Below are 10,459 nucleotides of genomic sequence, written 5' to 3' on the forward strand. Positions count from 1 at the left end.
CAAAGATCAAGTGAATTGCTTTGTGTCCAAGATAGGTTGCTTCTTGGTCAAGCAAATAACCTAAAATCCATACAAGGCCTTTCACTCTTTTCTTTTGGCATGGCAAGTTGTAGGAGCTTGGCTTATTAGTCATGATCTCTAACTTTTGTTTATTTGCCTTTAGTTTTATTGAACGGCCTCAGATAGGTGTGACTACTACATTAGTCCACTTACGATTTCTTAACATAGCGCTAAATTGCCTTATGGAACACTAACATTAACTACTAACACTAACTTTAATTCAAGCATTTAATTCTTGCAATTTACTTTAATGCAATTTAATTTCTTGATCATTTATCCATATTGCCTTTTCCTTTTGCTCATTTGAGCTCACGTTTATGCTTATGCTATTTTCCTTTTGCTCACTTGAGCACATTATTGTGTAAACCCAATGCAAAAAGGAGAAAGGACTTAGAATTAGGACCTCACCCATGCTTAATTTAGGTCAAGAGCAACTAGGCCTCATGCCTTTAGAATGCTAATTTTGTTGAAGAGGAACTAGGCCTCATGCCTTTAGAATGCTTAATCTTGAAGTTGTCTTCAAAGGACCCCTAATCCAAAACTCTTTCTTTGTCCATTCCTCTTATTGCATTGTGAACTTTTTGATTGTTTGTTCTTGTGTGATAGGGATTCCAAACTTGAGATAGTAAGAAGGATCATTGTCATGAATAGCCAAGTTAAGAGGAAAACAAGCCAAATGGAGATCCTAGGAGCTTGAATGTTTAATTGTTTTTATTGCTTGTTGCTTGCTAAGTCCAAAGGAAAGGAGCATCTTGAATCGTCTTTATGATCTCAAGAAAGGAACTCCAAGGGTTTTATCTCTTCTCTCATCTTTGCATGTTTAGGACTAGCCATTCTCTTCTTCCCTCCACTCTAACCCAAGTCAAACTCATTTTGTGCAAACATTAACATTGTTTTCAAATTAGAAACCTAGGCCATATGCCTTTGATTTTTCAAACTCTTTTCACTAATACTCATTGTAAATGAACCTTAACTCATACTTTGACATCATTTTGTGAATACTACTAATTTGTAAATCCAACTCACTTCAAGTGATTTTTGTGGTTCCAATGGCCACCTTTGTTAAAACTTTTTTTAAACATTAGCCACAGGTTTGAGTTATCATAGTGGTTGATGTAAACCTCACCTTATCCTTAGTGATTGGACTATAAGTCTTCCATACTTATTATAGGGTGGATCCCTCACTAGTATGTTGAAGCTCTCCTCACATGGTAGATTGTTGGTTTAGGTTGAGTTTTCTCCCTTTGATAACAAAGGACCTTAAGGATTTTGACCAAATCAATGCACCAATCTTTTGAGATTTTTACCCCGAACTACGAGGTTTTGATCCTACCTTTGTGATGGTACGTAGGCAATGGGTTTATCCATTCAAACAACAAAATTGTAAATAATGTATATTCTTTTCTCATCTCCCCAATCATGTTTGCACAAATATTTTCACAAATACCAACCAACCATACAACTTTGCAAAAAGGGCTCCCTTAGAGTACTAAGGATGTTTTGGGTGCTTAAAACCTTCCCATTGCATAACCAACCCCCTTACCCAGATCTATGACATTTTTATTAGCTTTTGATTTGATAAAACTTCTCGGTTTTTGTTCGCTTTCTAACCTTTCCTTTGGATAATAGAAGTGCGGTGGCGACTCGAATTGTATGATTTACTTTTGATTTAGTCAATAAATCTAAAGGTAACGAATACCCCGCTACAGAAAAGTGGCGACTCTGCTGAGGAATAGTAGGTTTCCTAGGGGGTTTAGCCTACTTTTTCCTTGTTGTATTGTATGTTTATATTTATTTGTGACATATTTTTGTGCAAATTTGGGATGACTGTATTGTTTGTAATGGATGAATTGCTTGATATATATATATATATATATATATATATCAATTGCTTGTGTGCTTGGTGGTCTCTTGTGAGATGAGTTCTATACCTGAACTCGAGTGCACTTATGATAGGAGAATGGCATAATCTTGTTGACTTGTGTGGAGTTATTCCTTAGCAAGTTGACTTGCAAGCCCATTCACTTGGTGGAGGTCTTGTTGGGATCAATAATGTCACACGAGTAGTCGTGGTTAGGCATTACTCTTTCCAATATAAACCTTAGAAGCCAAGGACTTTAGATTACCTAGCCCATCTTGGCCTATTTTAGGATGTAGTGCGAAGGTCGGTCAAGTGTAATATTTGATACGATTGTTACGCGATACTACACTCATAAGAGTCTCTCTTGAGAATATTTTTGAAATACGAGTAGTCATTTTTCCAATAATATCCGAAAGATGAGATAATGACTATGGGAACCTCTTTTAGAACATGATTGTCAGGTTTAACCATAGTACACTCCCTTTGGGTGGTTCTTAACCGAGACTCCATGCTCGTGACTTGCAACAAACCCTTGATTCACAGTTGATTTGTTCTCGTATATCCTTAATATCAATGGAACTTGGGTGTTGATAAGGTGTAAACCACAAAATGGATGATTGATATTAAGGATTACTTGATCCATCCCGTGACCTTTGTGTGGCGTGACTTGCTTGATCCTTAAGTGTGATTGTTGCATCCATGCATTCATGCATCCATACACATCCATATCATCAACAATGAGAAAATTTTCAAGGAACTTAAGAGGTCTATTTGCAAATTTTCAGACATGGATAAGAAAAGAAGGAATACGAAGAAGTACAGTTTCAGACAACCCGACTTGAAAGAGTTAAGGAGTTTAACATCCTATGTATTAGATCCCTTGGAGTTCAAAGCTCGCCATGGGAAGCTTCTGTCTATTCTTTATACTCAGGTGGACGAAGGTCTGATGAGTCTGTTGGTGCAGTTTTATGATCCTTTGTACCGTTGCTTCACTTTTCCGGATTTCCAGCTTTTGCCTACACTTGAGGAGTATGCCTATCTTATGGGTATACCTATCTTGGATCAGTTGCCGTTCTGTATCTCATATTGGTGCCCATATGACTACCAAAGGTGGAATTCAAGGTCTCCCATCTGATTTTCTCATCGCCCAAGCTACTCTGTTTGGGAAGGCCATGAGTGAGGACGCCTTTGTAGCCATATTTGTACTTCTCATCTATGGGCTAGTGTTATTCCCCAACATCGACAATTTTGTGGATGTGAACGCTATTAGGATTTTGTCTACTCTTAATCCCGTTGCAACTCTGTTGGGTGACACTTATTTCTCTCTGCATATGAGGAATGTAAAGGGTGGTGGTACCATTGTGTGTTGTTTGCCTCTGTTGTACAAGTGGTTTATTTCGCAATTGGAGAACAAAGTATGTCTACGATGGTCTACGAGACTTATGTCTCTCACTAATGATGATATCTTTTGGTATAACTGTGTGTATGATGGCGTTCAGATTATTGATTCTTGTGGTGAATTCTCCAATGTGCCTCTTCTTGGTACATGTGGTGGAATTAACTACAACCCTATTTTAGCTCGTCGTCAGCTTGGGTTCCCCTTAAAGGATAAACCTAATAACATTCTGTTGGAAGGTGTGTTCTTTCAAGAGGGTAAAGATCCCCAAAACTTGAAGGGCAGAATGGTCCGTGCTTGGCGCAAGATTCATAGGAAGGGAAGGAAAGAGCTTGGTCCGAAGAATTGTATAGCTTTGGAACCCTACACCTCTTGGGTGAGGAGGAGAGCTTCTGAGTACCGCGTGCCCTATGACTATCCAAGACCTACCCCTATGGTTATGGTTGGGCCTTCAACCCTCGCTAACCAAGGAGTAGAGGAGTTGAGAGATGAAGACCGTTCGCGTGCTTGGGTCCGTGAGCGAGAGGAGCTACTTCAGCAACTCAGAGATAAAGATGTTGTGATAGAATTTCTTGAGCATCAGATTATTGATGAGCCCGATTATGTGGTTACTTCTCTTCTTCCTTAGTCATCCTGGTTTTAGAAGAGGAAGTATGATCGACTCGCCAAGGAGAAGGCAGATATGGAGGCGGCCTATGAGAGAGAGGTGAAGAGGCTTTGTGCAGCTTATCTTCCGGTCTCGAGAGCTCTGGAAGATTGTTTCTAGGGTTCCATAGGATGTTCATTTTCCTTCTCTCTTGTATTATATTTGGTTACCAAGACTGTACTTCTTTGGTCTAAAATTTTTTCCAATGTTATTGATGTGAATATTCCATTATATGTCTAAAAGAGTAACATTTCCAAATATTTGCAAATAGATCTCTATAAAGTTCTTCAAGTAAAAATAAATCATATGCACAAGCATTGCATGCATCATGTGCATAAGCAGGTTTTGTTTAGAGCTTCTTGATCAGTGGTCTAACTATGTGTTCTTCATTTATTTTGAAGACAAGCTGACGCACCGGTATAACACCAGAGAGAGTCTACCAAAGCTGATGGATCATCTTGAACAAGAGAATCGTGAATTGAAGGAGGAAGTAGCTAGGCTGACTTCCATGATGGAGTCAGTACTGGCTGCTCAAAGCCAGTCTTCTCCAACACCTGCAACTCCTCCCTAGAGGACAGCGATCTCAGAGGTAGCTTCCTCTACTATGCCTGCCGCCACTGCTCATTTCGCCCCTGCTATGCAAGTCGGGTTTCCCTAGGGGATGCCCGCAAACTTTGTGCCTGAAGGTCTCGCTCCGACCTTTGCTTCCCCGCCGACATCTAGCCCGGTCCTTACTGTGCCACCTTCCGTTGTACACACGTTACCGAGAGTCAAAGACACCATTTATCATTCTGAGCCATCTGAGGGCCCAGATGTTTATGAGAAAATGGACGCCATGAATGACCAATTCCTTAAGCTGCGCAAGGAACTGAAGACTCTAAGAGGGAAAAACCTCTTCCGTAAATCTGCTGCTGAGTTGTGCCTTGTGCCCAATGTCAAGATCCCTATCAAGTTCAAAGTGCCTGACTTTGAAAAATATAAGGGAAACACTTGCCCTCTCAGCCATCTTGTGATGTACGCACGCAAGATGTCGACTCAAACCGAGAATGATGAACTCCTCATCCACTATTTCCAGGACAGCCTGTACGGTGCCGTACTCAGATGGTATATGGGTCTGGGTAGTGCAAACATTCGCTCCTTCAACGAACTTGGCGAAGCTTTCATCAAGCAGTACAAATACAATGTTGATATGGCTCCTGATAGGGACCAACTGAGGGTCATGTCCCAGAAAGAGAAGGAAACGTTTAAGGAGTACGCCCAGAGGTGGCGCGAATTGGCCGCACAGATTGTGCCCCCACTCAAAGAGAAAGAAATGACGAAGATCTTTTTAAAGACTTTAAGCTCTTTCTACTATGAGAGGATGATAGTTAGTACTCCCTCGGACTTCATCGAAATGGTGAACATGGGAATGAGGCTAGAGGACGGAGTCCGGGAAGGACGTCTGATCAGGGATGAAGGCTCTTCTGCAAAGCGATATGGGGGCTTTGCAAAGAAGAAGGAGGGAGAGGCACATGTTGTGTCTTCCCAAATTAAGAGAAGACCCTCTGTGAAGAGGAAGACTGTTCGCCCTGCCAGTAACCAGCATCAGGTGGCTCATATAGCACCTGCCTTCAAGGAAACTCAACATTATCAACATCAACAACAACAACATCAACAATATCAACAACAACATCGTCCACAACAGCAGGCCTACCAGCCTCGAAATAACAACAATACCAGCACCAACTACGATAGGAAGAGGGTCATTTTTTATCCCATTCCAATGACATATGCAGAACTCTATCCGTCTCTGATAGATAGAAAGTTGATTACTCCACGAGACTCACCCGCTGTACCGACCAACCCTCAGTGGTGGTATAAGCCTGAACTACATTGTGTTTATCATTCCGGTCCTCCCGGACATGATGTGGAGAACTACTATCCCTTGAAGACCAAGGTTCAAGACCTTGTGAGAAGTGGGATTTTGTTTTTCGAGGACGTAGATCCTAATGCCAAGAAGAACCCATTGCCCGAGTATGGGAAAGCTGTTGTGAACATGGTCCAGGGTTGCCCTGGCAAATATAAAGTCCTGTATGTCAGTCATATCAGGCAATCTTTGGTCGAGATGCACAGACTGTTATGTGGATACAGTCACTATGAGCATGACCATGACAGGTGCCAGGTGTGCACTGTCAATGAGAGAGGATGTCGCCAAGTCAGGAAGGACATCCAAGAGATGTTGGATCAGGGAATGATTGAGGTACTTCAGAATCGTAACGAGGATGAAGTTGATGTAATTTCACCTGTATTCAGAATACCAAAACCTGTTGTTGTCAAATATGATAGCAGCAAGAAGAAGGTTTCTCCATCTCTTATAATCAAGCCAGCGGGCCCTGTCCCCTACTCTTCAGATAAAGTTGTTCCCTACAGGTATAACGCGGTTGCGTTAGAAGATGGGAAGGAGGTGTCGTTACCCTCCACTTCTGTTGTGAGTATATCTGACGTTAGTGGTGTGACCCGCAGTGGTCATGTTTTTTCGGCGCCGCCAAAACCCCATGAAGACGTATTGAAGAGAATTATTGTTGATAATTCTGCCAGTCCTGTGGGGACTTCTTCTTCTCCGAATTCGGCACTTGTTGTTGATAAATCCGCTAAAGCTCCTGTCCCTGTTGGCCAGCATGGCATTCTGAAAGAGGATTGTGATGAGATGCTGAGGCTCATCAAGAGGAGCGAGTATAATGTTGTTGATCAGTTGCTTCAAACTCCATCAAAGATATCTGTCCTATCTTTGCTGATGAATTCTGAGCCACACCGCGAAGCTTTGTAAATGGTGTTGGACGTGGCATACGTGGATCACGATGTCACAATTGAACAGTTTGATAGCATAGTTGCAAACATAACTGCTTGTAACAATTTGAGCTTTTGCGATGCTGATATCCCGAGGAGGGAAAAGACCATAATTTGGCTCTACACATTTCCATGAACTGCAAGGATGATGCCTTGTCTAATGTGTTGGTAGACACTGGCTCATCGCTCAATGTGTTGCCAAAATCCACTCTAGAAAAACTTTCTTATCAAGGGCCTCCCATGAGGCAGAGTGGAGTGGTAGTCAAAGCTTTTGATGGATCGAGGAAAACTGTGATTGGTGAAGTTGAACTCCCAATTAAGATTGGGCCTAGTGACTTCCAGATCACTTTCCAGGTCATGGATATCCACCCATCATATAGTTGTTTGCTTGGCAGACCATGGATTCACGAGGCAGGCGCCGTGACATCCACCCTACACCAAAAGTTGAAATTCGTCAAGAATAAGAAGTTGGTGGTGATCGGGGGAGAGAAGGCTCTCTTGGTTAGCCATTTGTCTTCCTTTTCCTACATAGACGCTGAGGATGAGGTTGGGACTCCGTTCTAAGCCTTATCTATTGTTGAGCCTTCAAGGAAAGGACTTTCTTCATTTGCTTCCTACAATGATGCGAAGTTGGCCATTGAGCATGGTGCAACTACTGGTTTAGGACAAGTGATCAAGCTGGAAGACAATAAATTGCGGGCTGGCATAGGGTATTCTTCAGGCATTTTCAACGAGCATGGGTTGTTCCACAGTGGAGTTTTCATCCACACTGTTAAAGACCAAGAGGCTTCTTCCATAGTGGAAGAAGATGCAGAGGAAGATTCTGGCAACTTTGTCATCCCTGGAGGAGTCTGCAATAATTGGGTCGCTGTTGATGTTCCAACAGTTATCCATAAGTCCACGTAATGTGTTCACTTTTGTTTAAAAACCCTTATCTCATGCCAAAAGGAGAAGTGATGACATTGTTAGCACGTTAATACAATATATTCATTCAATAATTACATGTTAAATGTTTGTTTTTTCTAAAATATTTTCCCTTTTTGCTTTTTGCATGAAATTGGTGATCACTAAAAAACCCTAAAAAAGAGAATAAAATCAATATTTTCATCTGCATAATGATTTGCCTTTGCTTGAATTCTGAAATCTCTTTTTATATCCAAAATCATTATGCAGGTTAATCAAACCCATTGAACATAATGATCCAACACCATCTCCCAACTTTGAGTTCCCTGTATTGAGGCCGAAGAAGATGATGTTGAAGAGATTCCTGATGATATTACCCGTCTACTTGAGCACGAGGAGAAGATCATTCAGCCACATCTTGAGAATCTGGAAACAGTCAACTTGGGGTCTGAAGACTGCATTCGTGAAGTGAAGATTGGGGCACTCCTTGAAGAATCTGTGAAGAAGGGGTTGATTGAGTTGCTACGAGAATATGTCGACATCTTTGCCTGGTCATACAAAGACATGCCTGGTTTAGATACTGATATCGTGCAACATTTCCTGCCTTTGAAGCCTGAGTGTGTCCCTGTGAAGCAGAAGCTCAGAAGAACTCATCCTGAGTTGGCAGTGAAGATTAAAGAAGAAGTTCATAAGCAAATTGATGTGGGGTTTCTGGTGACTTCTACGTATCCTCAATGGGTGGCCAATATTGTGATCATGCCTAAGAAAGATGGAAAAGTCTGAATGTGTGTGGACTATCGAGACTTGAATAAAGCTAGTCCGAAGGATGATTTTCCTCTACCACACATTGATATGTTGGTAGACAATACAGCTAAATTCAATGTCTTCTCATTTATGGACGGATTTTCCGGTTATAATCAGATTAAAATGGAACCTGAGGATATGGAGAAGACAACATTCATCACACCTTGGGGAACATTCTGTTATCGAGTGATGCCCTTCGGTTTGAAGAACGCCGGAGCCACGTATCAACGAGCTATGACTACCTTGTTTCATGATATGATGCACAAGGAGATCGAGGTATATGTGGATGATATGATTGCAAAGTCGAAAACGGAAGTTGAACATGTTAAACACTTGTTGAAGCTTTTTCAACGTCTGAGGAAGTACAAACTCCGCCTGAATCCGAACAAGTGTACATTTGGAGTCCGTTCCGGCAAGTTATTGGGCTTTATTGTCAGTGAAAGAGGTATTGAAGTTGATCCTGCCAAGATCAAAGCAATACAAGAGATTCCTACGCCCAAAATTGAGAAGCAAGTCCGAGGTTTTCTTGGCCGCTTGAATTATATTTCCAGATTTATATCCCACATGACTGCCACATGTGCGCCTATATTCAAGCTCCTCCGGAAAGATCAACGTCATTATTGGACCGAGGATTTCCAGAAGGCCTTTAACAGTATCAAAGAGTATCTGTCTGAGCCTCTGATTCTGTCTCCGCCTGTTGAAGGGAGACCATTGATTATGTACTTGATAGTGCTTGAAGACTCCATGGGTTGTGTATTGGGTCAGCAAGATGAATAAGGGAGGAAAGAATATGCAATATACTACTTGAGTAAGAAGTTCACTGATTGTGAGTCTCGGTACTCAATGCTTGAGAAAACATGTTGTGCTTTGGCTTGGGCCGCTAAGCGTTTACGCCAGTATATGTTAAATCATACGACTTGGTTGATATCCAAAATGGATCCAATCAAGTATATCTTTGAGAAGCCTGCTTTAACTGGGAGGATTTCCCATTGGCAGATGCTGTTATCCGAGTATGACATTGAGTATCGAGCTCAGAAAGCTATTAAAGGTAGTATCTTGGCTGACCACTTGGCACATCAACCAATTGAGGATTATCAGTCTATTCAGTACGACTTCCCAGATGAGGAGATTCTGTATTTGAAGATGAAAGATTGTGATGAGCTACAATCGATGAAGAGCCAGAGCCTGGTTCCCGATGGGGTATGGTGTTCGATGGCGCTGTTAATCAATATGGAAATGGTATTGGGGCAGTGATTATTACTCCTCAGGGCACACATTTTCCTTTTACAGCAAGGCTAACTTTCAAATGCACGAATAATATGGAGGAATATGAGGCCTGTATTATGGGATTGGAAGAGTGTATTGATCTTAGGATCAAACATCTTGATGTTTATGGTGATTCGGCCCTTGTTGTTAATCAGATCAAGGGTGAATGGGAGACAAATCAGCCTGGCCTCATCCCATACAGAGATTATGCGAGGAGGATTTCAACTTTCTTTACTGAGGTTGACTTCCATCATATTCCTCGAGATGAGAATCGGATGGCAGATGCTCTTGCTACGCTTGCTTCGATGATTGTGGTGAAATATTGGAATGAAGTCCCCAATATCACTGTGATGCGCTTGGATAGACCAGCTCATGTAGTTGAAGTTGAAGAAGTGAAAGATGATAAGCCATGGTATTATGATATCAAGTGCTTTCTCCAAAGTCAGACTTACCCGCTTGGGGCATCTGTTAAAGACAAGAAGACTTTGAGAAGATTATCTGGCAGTTTCTACCTCAATGGCGATGTGCTTTATAAGAGGAATTTTGACATGGTTTTGCTCAGATGTGTGGATAGACACAAAGAAGACCTGTTAATGACTGAAGTCCACGAGGGTTCATTTGGTACTCATTCCAATGGACACGCCATGGCAAAGAAGATGTTGAGAGCAGGCTACTATTGGCGCACAATGGAGTCTGA

Source organism: Lathyrus oleraceus, chromosome 6 (assembly GCF_024323335.1).
Source record: "Lathyrus oleraceus cultivar Zhongwan6 chromosome 6, CAAS_Psat_ZW6_1.0, whole genome shotgun sequence".
In the NCBI taxonomy this organism is placed as follows: domain Eukaryota; kingdom Viridiplantae; phylum Streptophyta; class Magnoliopsida; order Fabales; family Fabaceae; genus Lathyrus; species Lathyrus oleraceus.